General features: G+C 43.2%; 1 protein-coding gene across 4 annotated transcripts in view; it reads left to right on the top strand.

The window, feature by feature from the left end:
• The first annotated feature begins 9,549 nt into the window (after window positions 1–9,549).
• The window catches only part of LOC121280500 (protein FAM3C-like), a 58,349-nt gene continuing 49,102 nt past the window's right edge, over window positions 9,550–18,796 (top strand). The window contains exons 1-2 of one of the 4 annotated variants that reach the window (XM_041192555.1): window positions 9,554–9,629; window positions 15,998–16,059. The gene's annotated coding sequence lies outside the window, so the exon portion shown is untranslated. Of the gene's footprint in view, window positions 9,630–14,376; window positions 14,413–15,997; window positions 16,060–18,796 lie in introns of those variants that run through there. The other 3 variants (XM_041192556.1, XM_041192560.1, XM_041192557.1) reach the window with 3 other exon arrangements.

Below are 18,796 nucleotides of genomic sequence, written 5' to 3'. Positions count from 1 at the left end.
GTGCACTCAAGGAGAGTTGCTCCATTTTAGAAATGAAAGCAATCCTGTCAGCTGACAGAAGAAGCTCAGTGACAGACACATGGCAGTGAGCCAGATTCTATGTACCTAGCTGCAAAAAAAAATATGTGGATAAACTCCTCAGCGTTTAAACGCAAAATAACTTTCTAACCAGAAACCATCAACTCTGTTACAGAGGCATACTTGATTAGGCCAGGTTATGACTGTGCCTAATTTGTATGAGAAGAACCTCACCAAAGATTTATTTGGAGATCCTTATTGTTAAAATAATACCCATGTGCCAGTGTATGGGCTCAGCTCAGATTTTGCCTGTGATTACACGTTAGAGAATTAGTCTTGAAAAATTAATGCAACCAAATTTTCAATCATGGTCAGTGGGACCCCACAGAATCAGGTCTTATAAACCCACTTCATTTATTGTGTCTCGATCAAGGTCCAACACTTTGGGCTGGATTTTAGTTCTGGGGTGGGGGTCCCATTGCATCGGTGCATGAGGTCAGACTTGGTTTTTTACCATCTGGCAAATTAATGGCCAGGGAATGCACTCAGTGTTCAATGTAACTTGGTGGCTGGGCTCCTGAGGCTGGAGGATCAATAGGAGGTCCTCCAGCACTCACAGATCAGCAGACCCATCATCAGAGGTGGGGAGCTGCTGAAGTATGTAGGAGAGAGGAGCCACTTCATGATGGATTTAATGCGTCTCCAAAGACTTTTGGAAAAGGTTAGATTAAAACTGTCCACAGATGCCAAACCCAACTTGTAGGGGGAAACTTGTAGCATGTGGCTGCAGCTGTGGCCATCTCAGTATATTGGCCATGGGGAAGGGAGTGAAAGTTGTTTCATGGGGGTGGGGTGCACTTAAAATGATGCAGTCGGCCTTAAAATATTGGTCTCAATTGGGCCTTTAATTGCCTTAACAGAATACGCACTGTTTGTGGGTGCAAGCCATCAACCCACAATCCCCAGTGCCCCCCCCACCCCACTCCCCAAACCTGCATCTACCAAAATTATCCAGGGCAGGAACATGCTGGCAAACCAACATGTCATTCTTCAATGCCAATTTTCCAGCTCTCCAACATCCAGTCCTGCCACTGACAGGAATCAAAAAAATCTGCCTTTTGTGTCTTTGGGTGACCCAGTCATTACCATAATTATTACATTTGACCTCTTCCTGATAACGATCTATCTATCAGCCAACATAAAATTGGTGAACAAAAACAAAAACAAAAATAGCTGGTAAAACTCAGCAGGTCTGGCAGTATCGGTGGAGAAGAGCACAGTTGACATTTCAAGTCCTCATGACCCTTCAACAGAACTAAGAGAAAATAGAAAAGGGGTGAAATATAAGCTGGTTTAAGGGAGGGGTGGGTTGGGACAAGAAGAGCTAGGTAGAGGGCCAGTGATAGGTGGAGGTAACCAAAAGATGTCACAGACAAAAGGGCAAAGAGGTGTTGAAGGTGGTGATATTATCTAAGGAATGTGCTAATTAAGGGTAGAAAGCAGGATGAGTACAGTACAGATAGCCCTAGTGGGGGTGGGGTGGGGGTGAAGGAATCTAAAAAGGCTAAAAGGTAGAGATAAAACAATGGATGGAAATACATATAAAAATAATGGAAATAGGTGGGAAAAGAAAAATCTATATAAATTATTGGAAAAAACAAAAAGGAGGGAGAAAAAACAGAAAGGGGGTGGGGATGGAGGAGGGAGTTCATGATCTAAAATTGTTGAACTCAATATTCAGTCCGGAAGGCTGTAAAGTGCCTGGTTGGAAGATGAGGTGCTGTTCCTCCAGTTTGCATTGAGCTTCACTGGAACAATGCAGCAAGCCAAGGAGGAACATGTGGGCATGAAAGCAGGGTGGAGTGTTAAAATGGCAAGCGACAGGGAGGTCTGGGTAATGCTTGCGGACAGAATGAAGCTGTTCTGCAAAGCAGTCACCCAGTCTGCGTTTGGTCTCTCCAATGTAGAGGAAACCGCATTGGGAGCAACGAATGCAGTAGACTAAATTGAGGGAAGTGCAAATTAAATGCTGCTTCACTTGAAAGGAGTGTTTGGGCCCTTGGACGGTGAGGAGAGGGGAAGTGAAGGGGCAGGTGTTGCATCTTCTGCGGTCGCATGGGAAGGTGCTGTGGGAGGGGGTTGAGGAAAAGGGGGTGATGGAGGAGTGGACCAGGGTGTCACGGAGGGAACGATCCCTACGGAATGCCACCGGGGGGGTGAAGGGAAGATGTGTTTGATGGTGGGTTCATGCTGGAGTTGGCGGAAATGGCAGAGGATGATCCTTTGAATGCTGAGGCTGGTGGGGTGATAAATGAGGACAAGGGTGACCCTATCATGTTTCTGGGAGGGAGGAGAAGGTGTGAGGGCGGATGCGCGGGAGATCGGCTGGACACGGTTGAGGGCCCTGTCAACCACTGTGTGTGGAAAACCTTGGTTAAGGAAGAAGGAGGACATGTCAGAGAAAATGTTTTTGAAAGAGGTCTCATCAGAATAGATGCGACGGAGGCGAAGGAACTGAGAGAATGGGATGGAGTCCTTAGAGGAAGCGGGATGTGATGAGCTGTAGTCGGGGTAGCTTTGGGAGTTGGTAGGCTTGTAATGGATATTGGTGGACAGTCTATCACCAGAAATTGAGACAGAGAGGTCAAGGAAGGGAAGGGAAGTGACAGAGATGGACCATGTAAAAATGATGGAGGGGTGGAGATTGGAAGCAAAATTAATAAATTTTTTCAGGTCCCAATGAGAGCATGAAGCAGCACCGAAGTAATCATCGATGTACCGGAGAAAGACTTGTGGGAGGGGGCCAGAGTAGGACTGGAACAAGGAATGTTCCACATACCCCATAAAGAGACAGGCATAACTGGGGCCCATGCGGGTTCCCATAGCCACACCTTTTATTTGGAGGAAGTGAGAAGAGTTAAAGGAGAAATTGTTCAGTGTGAGAACAAGTTCAGCCAGACAGAGGAGAGTGGTGGTGGATGGGGATTGTTCGGGCCTCTGTTTGAGGAAGAAACGGAGAGCTACCAGACCATCCCAGTGGACATCCATGTTGAAGAGGAGGCAGTTGGGGCCAGGGAACTGGAAATTGTTGATGTGATGTAAGGTATCAGGGGAATCATGGATGTAGGTGGGAAGGGACTGGACAAGGGGAGAGAGAAGGAGTTAAGATAGCGAGAAATGAGTTCCGTGGGGCAGGAACAGGCTGACAAGATTGGTCTGCTGGGACAGTCCTGTTTGTGGATTTTGGGTAGGAGGTAGAAGCGGGCCGTCTGAGGTTGGGAGACTATGAGGTTGGAAGCTGTGGAAGAAAGATCTTCAGAGGAGATGAAGTCAGTGACAGTCCTGGAAACAATGGCTTGATGTTCAGTGGTGGGGTCATGGTCCAGGGAGAGGTAGGAGGAAGTGTCTGCGAGTTGACGCTCAGCCTCTGTGAAGTAGAGGTCAGTGCGGCAGACAACAACAGCACCACCCTTGTCAACGGGTTTGATGACAATGTCAGGGTTGGACCTGAGAGAACGGAGTGTAGCAAGTTCAGAGAGAGACAGGTTAGAATGGGTGAGAGGAGCAGAGAAATTGAGATGACTATTGTCACACCGACAGTTCTCAATGATTTAGAGGAAGTGAGAGGAGTTAAAGGAGAAATTGTTCAGTGTGAGAACAAGTTCAGCCAGACGGAGGAGAGTAGTGGTGGATGGGGATTGTTCGGGCCTCTGTTCGAGGAAGAAGCGGAGAGCCACCAGACCATCCCGGGATTGGACGTCCATGGTGAAGAGGAGGCGGTTGGGGCCAGGGAACTGGAAATTGTTGATGTGATGTAGGGTGTCAGAGGACTAGGCACTCTACAGCCTTCCAGAGTGAATATTGAGTTCAACAATTATAGATCATGACCTCTCTCCTCCATCCCCACCCCCTTCCCGTTTCTTCCCCCTCTTTTTTGTTTTTTCCAATAATTTATATAGATTTTTCTTTTCTCACTTATTTCCATTATTTTTAAATGTATCTCCATCCATTGTTTTATCTCTACCTTTTAGCCTTTTTAGATTCCTTTACCCCACCCCCATTAGGGCTATCTGTACCTAGCTTGTCCTGCTTTCTACCCTTAATTAGCACATTCCTTTAGATAATATCACCACCTTCAACACCTCTTTGTCCTTTTGTCTGTGACATCTTTTGGTTATCTCCACCTATCACTGGCCCTCTACCTAGCTCTTCTTGTCCCAACCCCACCCCTTAAACCAGCTTATATTTCACCCCTTTTCTATTTTTACTTAGTTCTGTTGAAGTTCTGTTGAGGACTCAAAACGTCAACTGTGTTCCTCGCCACCGATGCTGCCAGACCTGCTGAGTTTTTCCAGGTATTTTTGTTTTTGTTTTTGTTTTGGATTTCCAACATCCGCAGTTCTTTGCTTTTATAAAATTGGTGAATTTTGATGGTCTGACTCCGACAGACTATCAAGGTGCTATTTACAGTAATGAAACATGTAGGTCAAAAGAAAGCTTTATATTCTATAGAAGAAAAATCAATCAAGTAGGTTGTTTTTTTTCAAATGCTTGCTGTGGGAGTGTGAAGGAGGAACACAAATGTAAGATTCTATTCTGAAGTATTGCTCTGCATTACCAAGTGTTCAAATATGGTTAATTGTATCATTGTGCTTCGAGATGACTTTTTTCCACACTTAACTACCATAGAGAGACATTAAACAAAGTAGCTATGATATCTGTAGCAGTTATTGTAAGAACGAATGTTAATTTAAACAGATTCACCTTATTTATCTTTCAGTATTAAGACTTATTCAGCTGATATTCAGAAGCTATGGAAGTGTGTATGCCTCATTTATTGGAGGAATTGTGTGAGAAGTTACTGAAAGATCTTTGTCACTTTTAGACAATGAATTATGATTATGAAAGACCAGTTGAAAAAATAAATTGCATAATGTCGAAAGAGACCATTCAATGGGAAACAATGTAAAATACTGAATTTATTCTGGTAGCAAGAAAAACCCAAAAAATTAAATGTGGTAAGTTCACAAATGGTTCAACCTTCACTACAGATTAAATAAATTCTGAATTCTACATGCCCATTGTGGATTCTATGTGCAAAATACATGATTAAAATTTTATTTTGTTGTGATTGGATGCCAACTTAAAAATTCCCTTAGCAGGGTAATTCAATTCATAGTATCAACCTGGCAAAAATATATGAAATCTATTTTCCTGCCTCATTTTAATAATTGGAACATAGTTGGAAGAGAAAAATAATAAGCTTTTGATATTCTGCAGCTGGGGAGTATCTGGCAGCATTGCTTGCTGACACAGGAAAACAGTAGGGTCATGGTAACGTTACTGGACTAGTAATTCAGAGGCCCAGGCTAATGCTCTCAGGGGTGAAATTTAAATTCAATTCATGAAAAATAATCTGGAATTGAAAGCTAGACTCAGTAATTGTGACCATGAAACTATCATTGATTGTCGTCAAAACACATCTAGTTCACTAATGTCCTTTAGGGTAGGACCCTTACCTGGTCTGGCCTACATGTGACAGACCCACAACAATGTGATTGACTCTTATTGCCATCTGAAATAGCCTAACAAGGCACTCAGTTCAAGGCCATTAGGGATGGGCAATAAATGCTCTCCTTACCAACAATGCCCACACACCAAGACTTCACCTGTTGTCTGCATCTGATGGCTCAGTCAAGATTGATACTTATGTGTGTGGAATATATCAACTTCCTCATTGCATGTTAATACTGGTCCATCAGTTTGCTATATTGGTTAGCCGCTTCATTTGATTTGTTATGGTATTTATTGTGCACCTAACTTCTGGACATTTCCTGGCTGCGTTTTATCTATTGTCAGCTTGGTCCAGTGGTAACACTCTTTCTTCTGAGTCAGAAAGCTGTGGGTTCAAACCTCACTCCAGCACACAATCTAGGCTGTTACTTCAGTTGGACTGTTGGAGATGCTATTTTTCTATGATATTAAACCAAGGCCCTGTCAGGCAAACATAATAGATATCATGGCACTATTTGAAGACAGTTGGAATTTACCCAGTGTCTTGGTCAACATTAACTCTTAACCTACATCACCAAAGCAGATTAACACCTCATTATCCTCTTTGTGGTACCTTGCTTTGTGTAAATTGGCTGCAATGTTTGCCTTTGAAACAACATTTTAAAAAATAAATTATTGGATGTGGAACACTTTGGGGTATTCCGAGGTTGTGGAAAGTGCTATATAAAGGTATGTTTTGAAGAATTGGAACACACTTTTGTCAATAATAACCCTGTTCATTTTGAAAAATAGTATTCCTTATATGGTGCATTAATCCTGTACTTTTGTTCCATATTATGTCATTGCTTCTACAAGAGAATATATTCCTGTGATCTTCATGACTGATGAACACATTAAAAAGCAGCTTGCACATGAAACTTGGGATTTCAATTATTAGTGTTACAATTTAGTCAGTCCATATAGTCAGCAGAGCAGAGCTCAAAATTCCCTTTAGCAATGAGCAATATATTTTCCATCTTATGTGGCACTGAGAAAATGAGGAGGGAGCCCTTCAGCAACCAATAGCACTATGTTTAATGCAGAATCTCTAATTCTTTTCCTGCATCTTAACCTTTGTGGCCTGTTGTAACTCATCACCTCATTGACTAGCTCATGGTCGAGATTGAATTTCTGCTCTAATTTTTACAAGATTTGTGTTCTTGGGCAAGATATTGTTGGTCAGTTAAAAATAAAAGCCTCCTTCTTTCAAATGAGTAATGTGATCTATTGTTCTAGGTGCGGTTTATGTTTGTATATGCAGCGTGCAATGTTGCCTGGTTAGTAGTTTAATATCTTCAGTGGTACTTGAATTGTTTAGATACAAGTTTAGTAGGAACATGTATGAACCATTTTATCTGAGACCAATATGCCAATAATTAGCTGGTTCTATGATACTTAAGTGAGGAAATAAATTGAATGGTTCGTATTTCATGGTCAGCAGTGAAGCAACGGCACCTGCCTACAACGATCTAGTAATCTCTGTGTTGTAGATTTTCCCCCTCCTGGTGCTATTTTGATTTTGGCGTTAGTTAAAGGGGATCTCGTGGTATCCAGCAACAATGATGCCATCAAGCAAGCTAAGCAGCAATCGCATTGAAGAATTCCCACAAACATCAAACCAGGAGGTAAAAATCACCTTCACTTTTTAATTATTTTACAGACAGTAAAATGAAGTTTGGTACATATACATGAAATTAAGGTAAAATCTGAAATATAAACTTGAGAAATTTGACATTTCACAATTTTAGAGTTAGTTTTTCAGGGTAAGAGAGGCTGCCTAGCAGCAGTTATGAATTTAGTTTGTTAAAGGCACAGTTACACCTCATTGCATTGTGGGTTTTGCAGCAAGATTAGTTATGTAAAAGTGCAAGTTCATGTCAATTCAAGTGGATTCAGGAGATTACCATCTGTGGTACAGGTACTCCCACCAACCTCCACAATCTACATGTGCACACATTGTGCCTGTTTCAGCTAAACAAAATAAGTGACAGCCATTCGCTGACTCATTCCTTGACCAATCAAGGTCGAGCTGCCTGGTTTAAATTTCAAACAATGCTTGGCAATTAACTGTCAGTCACCATCACTGTTGCATTCTCTATAGCAATGCCACTTGCCAACCAATCAGCACTCTCTTCACATACAGTATAAATTGTTGTTTTCTCCTTATATTGGTATTCTTGCAAGTGTCCTGATGAGTGTAAGATGAAAAGCTTAGACGTCTCTTTGTTCAGCAATATTCAAATTCTGTACTGCCAAACAACTATTTGTATTTCCTACATTACAAAAGTTGACATTTCAAAAGTACTTCATTGGCTGTTATATGTTTTGAGCTGTCCAGTGGTTGTGAAAAACACTATATAGCCTGCTTTCTTTTCTTAATTAATAATTCTGATTTGAATGAATTGCTCTCCATGTAACATAGGTAAAGTAAGATGTTCAACTGGGAATGCTAAAGGGGTCCCCTGCCATTTTAATTTTTTTGAGCATGATCCATGTGGTCTTTGCTTACCTGACCTATTCTTCTCCCGCACACTTGATCTAAGTAATCCAACCATTCTACAGTTCTATTTTTGAAAAGTGAGCCAAAAGTAATGACTTTGTAGCATTTTCTGTGTCTTCAATATTATACATATTTTCAGACTCTGCTTAGAGTGCACAAAATCTTTTTGCTTCTCACCTGCACAGAATACATTGGAAGTCTCCATCATAAACTTTGTAACCTGCAATATTCTCAAAATTTGGATAAACTGAACAGCAGAACCGAGGGTAGCAGCATCTTTATTCTGCTAAAAGCAGTGAATGCTATTTCTATTTATGGTGAAAAGCGCAGATGGAAAGGGCAGGAATCCCAGAACACAAGCATCAATTCTTCTAAGTAGTGTCTTTGCTATTTTCCCAAATCAAGGGTTAATATCCTGTATGATATCGTTGTAGTGTCTTCACAAGAGCTTCTGTGTACTCTCAGGTAAAGCAGCATTCCCTGACCTAATTCAATTCTCATTTTAAAGTGATGAATTATGGTTATATTTTTATATAATACTTTGATATTATTTGTAGATGTACTGCAAAATTTAATTTGATTTCAGAATCGCAGTTGGGTGGACTAAAGGAACCTTGTTGCAGTCAGACTGAAGGGCTTGGTGACGTAAAACAGATAGTGCAGCATCACCACTGGTAGGAGAGTGTAATTACAGTAATATAAATTTATATGAGCAGGTTTTATTATTATGGATATGGACTTAGTAATATAGAACTAGAAAAGTAGATAACAGAAGTATTTTTTAGACACTCCCTTTACCCACCCTTTGGGCCAAGCTTTTTGCCATTCATCGATTCAAGTTTACGTCATACAATTGATAACTTTACAAATCAAAAATATTGAACTATCCAGAAAATTCTAAAATGAATACATAAAACAGGATTCTAAAAGTCTAATTTTGAAAGCGTAATTTTTTCCATATCTAAGTTGTGAATTAGCTATCAAGGTTGTTAAGAAGTTTCATTAGAAGCAAAACAAATCAAAACTAAGTGGTCATTCCAATCTCTGCTAATTTGTATCCTGCTCTCTGTTCTCTTTTTTGGAATTGGCAAAAGCTGTCAAGTTCAAAGGTGAGTGTACACTTGTTTAATAGAACACCATAATTAACTAAGTTTTATAACAGGAATGGATTAAATTCCATACACTCTATTTGCTGATTTATTCAAGTTATACCTGCCTTCTGTTGACTTCAGCGACATATGCAACTCTAGCAATTTACAACTTGTAGGAGAGCGATGTTTGGGTGTCACTTACATACACAAGATGTAATTCTTTCATTGAAATTACAGGGTTATTAAAGCTTTAGCCTTGAGTCCTTTCCATATAACACTCAATGTATTAACTGGGTGTGCTTCTTTGCTTGCAGATGCCACGTTGTCACAATCTCCTCCCCCTTTTGTTACCAACAAAATGCAAAGTTTGGTTTGATAGTTGATAGTTTCAGACACTGCAAGAAGCACCGAGGTAAAAACAACTAGACAGTCAATGCAGAGCTGGTGATTTGATGGCTGAACGACAGGTAAGTTCTACTGCTTTATATTTTGATTTACATCAGCCATTAACAAAAAGGAAAACTATAGTTTCATTTTATTGCAGTTTAGTGCTGTTGAATTTTCTATTTGCTACTTCCTTTTTTTTTCAATGGACTTTCAGCTCTAAAAAATAATTTGATAGAATCTAATTCAATTGAGGCCATTGTACTTTCTTGTGTCTTTGGTGATCGGTTCATATTTGTAAACAAAAGGATTATTTTACACACTGACTTATTTTCTGGAATTTAACGACAGATTATTACTGAATAAATATCCTGTAATTGGGTTATTATCATTAATTCTAGGTAAAATACATAAGACCATAGACCATAAGACACAGGAGCAGAAATTAGGCCATTCGGCCCATCGAGTCTGCCCTGCTATTCAATCATGGCTGATAAGTTTCTCAACCCCATTCTCCCGCCTTCTCCCTGTAACCTTTGATCCCCTTATCAATCATGAACCTATCTATCTCGGTCTTAAATACACTCAATGACCTGGCCTCCACAGCCTTCTGTGGCAATGAATTCCATAGATACACCACTCTCTGGCTAAAGAAGTTTCTCCTCATCTCTGTTCTAAAAGGTCTTCCCTTTACTCTGAGGCTGTGCCCTCGGGTCCTACTCTCTCCTACTAATGGAAACATCTTCCCCATGTCCACTCTATCCAGGCCTTTCAGTATTCTGTAAGTTTCAATCAGAACCCCCCTCATCCTTCTAAATTCTATCGAGTATAAACTCAGAGTCCTCAAACGATCCTCATATGTTAAGCCTTTCATTCCTGGGATCATTCTCATGAACCTCCTTTCGACCCTCTCCAGGGCCAGCACATCCTTCCTGAGATACAGGGCCCAAAATTGCTCACAATATTCTAAATGTGGTCTGACCAGAGCCTTATAAAGCCTCAGCAGCACATCCCTGTTTTTATATTCTAGTCCTGTTGAAATAAATGCCAACATTGCATTTGCCTTCCTAACTACTGACTCAACCTGCAAGTTAACCTTAAGAGAATCCTAGACTAGGACTCCCAAGTCCCTTTGCACTCCAGATTTCTGAATTCTCTCCCCATTTAGAAAATAGTCAATGCCTCTATTCTTCCTAGTAAAGTGCATGAACTCACACTTCCCCACATTGTATTCCATCTGCCACTTCTTTGCCCATTCTCCTAACCTGTCCAAATCCTTCTGCAGCCTCCCCCCCTCCTCAATACTACCTGTCCCTCCACCTAACATTTTTCATCTGCAAATTTAGCCAGGATGCCCTCAGTTCCTTCATCTAGATCATTAATGTATAAAGTGAAAAGTTGTGGTCCCAACACTGACCCCTGCGGAACTCCGGCCGCCATCCTGAGAAGGACCCCCTTATCCCCACTCTCTGCCTCCTGCCAGATAGGTAATCTTCTATCCATGCTAGTATCTTGCCTCTAACACCATGGGCTCTTATCTTACTGAGCAGCCTCCTGTGCGGCACCTTGTCAAAGGCCTTCTGGAAGTCCAAGGAGATAACATCCATTGGCTCTCCTTTGTCTAACCTACTTGTTACTTGCTCAAAGAATTCTAACAGGTTTGTCAGGCATGACCTCCCCTTAATGAAACCATACTGACTTTGCCTGATTTTACCATGCACTTCCAAGTATTCTGAAATCTCATCCTTAATAATGGACTCTAAAATCGTACCAATGACTGAGGTCAGGCTAATCATATTTAATCTTCTCCCTCCTTATTTCTTTTTTAGTTGTCCTCTGTTGGTCTTTGTAGGCTTCCCAATCCCCTGGTTTCCCACTGCTCTTCGCTGCATTGTATGCTTTCTCTTTAGCTTTTAAGCTGTCCCTGACTTCCCTTGTCAGCCATGGTTTCCTTGTCCTCCCTTTAGTACGCTTCTTCTTCCTAGGGATGAATTTTTGCTGTGTCTCCCAAATTACTCCCAGAAACTCCTGCCATTGCTGTTCCACTGTCGTTCCTGCTAGGCTCATCTCCCAGTCAATTCTGGCCAGCTCCTCCCTCATGCCTCTGTAGTTGCCTTTATTCAACTGTAATACCATTACATCTGATTCCAGCTTTATCCTCTCAAATTGCAGGGTCAATTCTATCATATTATGGTCACTTCCTCCGAGGGGTTCATTCACCTTAAGCTCCCTTATCAAATCTGCCTCATTACACATCACTAAATGTAGAATTGCCTGTTCCCTAGTGGGCTCCACCACAAGCTGCTCCAAAAAGCCATCTCGTAGACATTCCACAAATTCCTTTTCTTGGGATCCATTACTAACCTGATTTACCCAGTCTACCTGCATATTGAAATCCCCCATGATCACTGTAACCTTGCCTTTCTTACACATCTTTTCTATCTCCTGGTGTATCTTGTGCCCCACATCCTGATTACTGTTTGGAGGCCTGAACATAACTCTCATTATGTTTTTTTCACCTTTGCGGATCCTCAAATCTACCCACACAGATTCTACATCACCTGACCTTACATCATTTCTTGCTATCGATTTAATTTCATGTCTTACTAACAAAGCAACCCCACCCCCTCTGCCAACCTGCCTATCTTTTCGTTAGGATGTATATCCTTGGATATTTAGCTCCCAGTCCTGATCCCCTTGCAGCTATGTCTCCATGATGCCCACCACATCATACCTGCCAATTTCAATCTGCGCCACAAGCTCATTTACCTTATTTCGCATACTGCGTGCATTCAGATACAACACCTTCAGTCCTGTATTTCCTGTCCCCTTTCTCATTGTCGTCCCTTTATCTGATGTGCTTGAAGTTAGATTCCTAGTCTTTTCCAAACACTCTGTCCTATTTTGTGTTCTGGAGACTTTAATAGCCTCTCCTGGGCTCTCCTTCCTTTTCAGTTTTTTCATAATTTTCCATGAAGTTAAATCCACCCCCTCACACGCTAACTGCTGCTTTGTTTCCCATTAGTTATACTTCTTGGAGTTTTACCCTCCCCCCCTACTTTCTAGTTTAAAGTCCTGTTGACCACCCTATTTACCCTTTTCGCTAGAACATTGGTCCCAGATCGGTTCAGGTGGAGACTGTCCCAATGGTACAGATCCCTCCTATTTGGAACATCTTGAATAGCAAAAAGAAAACAGAGGTAAAATATTGAAGTAAAACTGCCTGGATTTGACTTTTTGTAAGTACAATGCTGAATATATGAGAGGAGGAGGAAGTAGCAAGAACAACAGTGATGGAGCCCTGAACATGCAAGAGAAGCTGCAGTTAGAGATCTAAGAAGACAGCATGTATAAGGTTTTACCCACTCAGCAGGGTCTCCAGGCCTTGGGGGATTTTGCTAGCGTTGCCTGGGAAGCTGTGAAGGTGGAAGCTGTGCTTTTTGAGACATGTTGTTTCTGACCTTTTGTCACTTCCTCTATGATGATCCACTTCCTGTTGCATGGGATCCATACCATTACCAATGTCTGTTAAGGTGACAACTGCCCTGAACTTTCTTGCCTCAGGATTGTTTCCAGGGTGCTACTGAGGACACCTCAGGCATCTCACAGCTTTCAGTACATAAGTGCATCAAGGAATTAATTGACGCTTTATTTGCCTGGGTGAATCAATGGATTTCAAACCCATTGATGACAACACTCAAAATTAGAGAGCTTTGGAGTTTGCAGCAATAACAAGTCACTATTGACTGTACTCATGTTGTCATCAAGGCCCCAGGAGGGCAGACAGGAAACTAATATCAACCACAAGAAATGTGTTACTGTGCAGCTTGTGTGTGATCACAACAAATGGACCATTCTACTATGTGCTTCCTCGATGGCCACAGTCGTGCTGGTGGTGGACTGCTATGAATGATGTTGGGGTCCTTGAAATGCAAGCATTTTATTTTCATGGTGAGAGCCTGGAATTCAGCATCATTGTCTCACACAGCAGAGCTAACAGAGAACATTGCCTTCAAGTGAGTTGTCTCCAAAGCTGCTTGTGCCATGTGAAATTGCTCCTACTCATTTCTGCTGTGTGTTTCACCAATGATAATCTCTTTAACTCAACATCTATCCCAGCCACAGTACAAATCCAAGTGCTGGTAACTTGGGAGGAATGAAGCATCTGATGGTGCTTCCTCAGGAGTGATATTACTTCTGTGAGGTGTCCTCTTCAGGAGCTTCCTCGGAGAGGCTGTTACTGCTGAGAAAGAACCGAGAGAAAAGAGAAAGAGTCAAGAGTTAGGGTGGCAATGAGGTTTGAAATCCACACATGGAAGACTTGACTTTCTGAACTTGTCTGCAACCTTTGTCACAGTTGATCACACCATTCTCCTCCAGTGCCTCTCTTCTTTCATCCAGTGTGGTGAGATATCATTTGCTAATTGTTATCTATCTAATTGCAGCCAGAGAATCACCACCAATGGCTTCTCTTCCCATTCTGACACAGTTACCTCTGGCATCCCCCAAGGATCCATCCTTGGCCCTTGCCTATTTCTCATCTATATGCTACTCCTAGTGACACCATGTGAAAATACATTCCAGATGTATGCTAACAACATCCAGCTCTACATTACCACACCTCTCTCGACCCTTCCGCTGTCTCTAAATTGTATTCTTCCCACTTAATAGGAAAAACACTCCTCCTGTTTCTGGCCATTGCCAGCAACACCTCAAAGAAAGTGTCAAAAACTTCTTGGAAACTCTTCGCCTTCTTGCAGCATGTTCCAGAAATGGAAATAGAAAGAATAATGAACTCAGTAAATGGGACTTCCATCATGCCTTCACCAATGAACTCATGAACCAGAAATTGCACAGGAACGTTAGGTGAGTGGCCGAATGTTATTGTCATTGGCTAACTTGCTCACCATTCATATAATAATGAGAACCAGCTGTTCAAAATGGCTGCCAGCTGTCTCAGCACCTATATGCACTGCTCCTGTTACAAGATAAAATTGTTCCCACTATCTTTGAAATCATGGTGATAAAACATTCCTAAAAAATAACTTATTGGGTATTTGAACAAAGATAGTAATGTGTTTGTTATTGACATTATCCACCACAGTCTTAACTCTGTTAATTTTGAAGAATAATTATTATGGTATATCATAATGTATCAGATTTCTGGTTTGTGGATTATCAGATCCACCTTCCTAGCTTCAGTGGCCACTGTCACTGCCATAAACAATCTGAACAACTTACTTCTATGAGAAACAAAAACAAAAATACCTGAAAAAACTCAGCAGGTCTGGCAGCGTCGGTGGAGCAAAGCACAGTTGACGTTTTGAGTCCTCATGACCCTTCAACAGAACTAAATAAAAATAAGAAAGGGGTGAAATATAAGCTGGTTTAAGGGGTGGAGTTGGGACAAGAAGAGCTAGGTAAAGGGCCAGTGATAGTTGGAGGTAACCAAAAGATGCCACAGACAAACGGACCAAGAGGTGTTGAAGGTGGTGATATTATCTAAAGGAATGTGCAAAGAGGTGTTGAAGGTTATTAGATAATATCACCACCTTCAACACCTCTTTGTCCTTTTATCTGTGACATCTTTTGGTTATCTCCACCTATCACTGGCCCTTTACCTAGCTCTTCTTGTCCCAACCCCACCCCTTTAAACCAGCTTATATTTCACCCCTTTTCTATTTTTACTGAGTTCTGTTGAAGGGTCATGAGGACTCGAAACATCAACTGTGCTCTTCTTCACCGAAGCTGCCAGACCTGCTGAGTTTTTCCGGGTATTTTTGTTTTTGTTTTTGTTTTGGATTTCCAGCATCCACAGTTCTTTGCTTTTACTTTTATGAGAGTTGGTTCACGCTGGCCTCTATCCATTTGTACAGTAGCAGCACCCAAGGTTTGAGAATGGATCTCCTTGTGACCTGAACTACATTTCCATGTCCTCTACATATATATATTTCTCCAAATTTTCTGAAGACAGACCAAATAACACTGGTTGTGGCATTGCTCGATTGTTTTATCCCACGGTGAGGCAACTCATGAGTAACGCATGATCCAATTGTCTTAGTTCATCCAATACAACATATCCCCGTAGTAATTTAAAAATAATGGCGATATTGCCCCAACCCACTTGAAGGGGTGATTATGTGCTTGTTACACCTCAATAAACATGTGCCATATATTACCACTTATTTTTAATGAAAAAGCGATTAAAATGACTGAATACAAATTGAACATAATTGAAAATCTTGAAAGTCCCTAAATAAACAATGGAAAGTTGCACAATATGTTTCCTTCTTGGATTAACAAAAGAATATGCACTCAGTAGATTAACATGGAACACAATAAATCGTGAAATTTTGTCGGAACATCAAGTAAAACAAGATGTTCAACATCAAGTTCTGGATTGAGAGCAATAAAACATAGGCAAAAATGTTCATTCATCATTTTATTTTAGGTACAAGTGATTCGAATGATTCATTTCGAAATTTCCTTTTTGGACAGTCATGGGCGTTTCAGGTAATAGTTCAAATGAACAGTTTATTTACCTGTCATTTTACTGCTGTGTGCTTTCCATATGAAAGCAAAAGATCAAGAGTGTAGCTGGAATGATTAATTGGGCTCACAGTTTTAACAAAAGTAACTGAAAAACTCGGTCACAAAGTAGATAGACCTTTTCACAAAGGATTTTAAGCAGAATGGCACTTCACTTTTTTTAGTTTGACTTAAATAAAAATGCAGCTACATTTAAATCAGAAGTGCTGATTATGTTGTTGGTCTCTGCAGAACCTGTTCTTACCAGCAGACATATCTGGGGAACATACGGCAGAATTTTGTGGCTGGCATGGGGGTGGGAAGTGTAGTGGGTGTGGACGCCGGCCGGCATGAACCCGATCCCGTGATCTGTGCCGCCATTTTATGCGGGTGGGCCAATTAAGGCCCGCCCAGCGTGAATCACAGCTCCCCAGGACAGCGGGAGTGAATGGGCGGGCGGCGGTGGGATTGCAATGACCACCGAGTCCAATGGTGACCCGACGGCCTGTTTAAAAAAGCTGCTGCAGCCTTTCAAAGGCTGTGAATCATGGCCAGTGGAAGGGCTCCCCAGAGCGCTGCTGGTGAACAGGCCAGACAGGAGGGTGGGGTAGGGGGCAATGTGCTCCTCATTTTTTAGATGATTGCCTTGATGCACTCCTCGAGGAGGTAGCAGCATGGCGGGAGGTCCCCTCACCCCGGGATGGGAGGAGGACCTCCCTCCATCATTCCTCCACATGACCAAATGTGCCTGGGAGGAGGTGGCAGAGGTGGTGAGCTCCCACAATGTGATACGGTGCACCTGGATCCAGTGTCGCAAGCGCTTCAAGGACCTGTTGCGCTCAGGAAGGGTGAGTTACCATGTTGGCATTGGTCACAACCCAGCAGATAGGCTTTCCCACCTGGTGCCATCCCCCACACCCAGTCTGAGCGTAGTGACAGCATTGAATCATTGACAGCATGTATCCTTCGCTGGGTGGGCCAGCAGATATTGCCCATGCTGAGGTCACCCTGAGAGGGTGGTGAAGAGATGGGTTCTGCCCCCGCAGCATGTGGTACACTGAGACCCACGTTACTGTTTTGGGGGTAACCTGGAGGAGCTGTACCTAGGCGCATTGCTATAACTCCAGGACATATCAAAGTCAGGGTGATGACATGCTGGGAGGGGAGCTTCAAGGTGACATGGCACCGATTGATCTGCTGTCCTCTGTGCTCCATGTGCTTGCGCCTCCTTGCTATAGAAGGTTAGACCATGTGGTGCCTAATGTGATGTCAGCAGCATTTGGCCAAGGGGGTAGAGGGTTGGTGGGGGGGCAGGCCTAGCATTTTTGTGTGAGTGTTCGGCAACAGCCGGGTGAGGAGGTACTGGAGCCCTGCAATGTCCACTCTGGTTGGGGTGGGCAGCCCGTGAAGAGAGTCCAGATACAAGTAGCACTAATCAATGCTCTTCTCTCCTTTTCAGGAGAAGAATGCACATAATGCAGCTGAGCGGGTGAGGACTGGCGGCGGGCTGATGTAGTTAGCGATTCTCAGCCACTTCGAGCAGGAGGCTTTAGACCTGGAGAGGCGCCATGCGCCCAGGTCCACCAGTGTCGGTGAGGCTGGGGTGCCACGGGTAGGTATGTTTGCCCAGCAGTGAGGTCACCATTGTTCTCCCAACAGCCATGGCAGTGCTGAATGTTCAGTGATTGAGGTTTGCAACATGGCTTGACCATTGTTTATGGAAGGATGAGCGTATAATGATCCAGGGGACAGGGGTGCACATTGATATTGTCTCCATGTTAACTGATCCAATGTCCTTGTTCTTCCTTTCAGCATCAGGAGAGCAGGGCCAGGAGGAGGAGCAGCAGAGGCCCCTCTCACACCTGAGGGCCCTGAAGTCTCACCAGCGTCACACCATCTCTGCCAGGCAGGCACCAGCACAGATACTGGCACCTCCGTGCGAATTAGAACATTGGCTAGTGTCCCGGGGCACAGCGGTGAGGGCACTTCACAGTTACTGGAGGAATTGGCAGAAACAGAGAGTGCCCATGGCGCTAGCAGTCAGAAGACTGTAGGGGACCAGGCACACGCTCAGTCAGTGGCTGATGATGTGCCTCTGGAGTCGTCCATGACACAGCAAACACATGAAATGCGGCCAGGCGTGCGGGAGCATCTGGGGGAGATACATGAGGCTAAGCTTAGCTTGGTCTCCATGGTGGAGGAGTCTACGCGGACTATTGCCGAAGCAATGAGCTTCAAGGCCGAGCGCCATGTGTCCTCCATGGAGAGAGTGGCGACTCTCATGGAGAGGCTCTTCCAGGAGACCCATCAGGGCTTCCTGGGGATGCGCTCTGACCAGCAAGCTCTCACATTGGTATTGACCTCAGCAGGTCAGTGCCGGTGTGGGAGATGGTCTGGGCATCAAGTTTCCCAGCTTGGTGCCCATCCATCCATGGTGAGCAGGGAGGTCCGAAGCGAGCTCACGTTGGCGCAGCAGCTGCCAGTCATCTCTGCAGGCTCCTCTCAAGACACTCTGGATGAGGGCGGCAGCTCCTCCGCCCCTCTGCCAGTGATGGTTGCATCCGGTGAGGTTGTGACAACTGGGGATTCGCCAGCTGTGGAACTGGCAGCTCCCTCTCAGGCGGGGCCAGCACAGGCCCCACGGGCCAGAGGACGACTGCCAAGGTCATCGAGGCCAACAGGACAGCAGAGTCAACAGGCTGTTCCAGATGCCACTCCCAGC

Source organism: Carcharodon carcharias, chromosome 7, assembly GCF_017639515.1.
Source record: "Carcharodon carcharias isolate sCarCar2 chromosome 7, sCarCar2.pri, whole genome shotgun sequence".
NCBI lineage: Eukaryota > Metazoa > Chordata > Chondrichthyes > Lamniformes > Lamnidae > Carcharodon > Carcharodon carcharias.
Note: the sequence above shows the minus strand (reverse complement) of the source record. Positions and strands in the feature narration are given on the sequence as shown.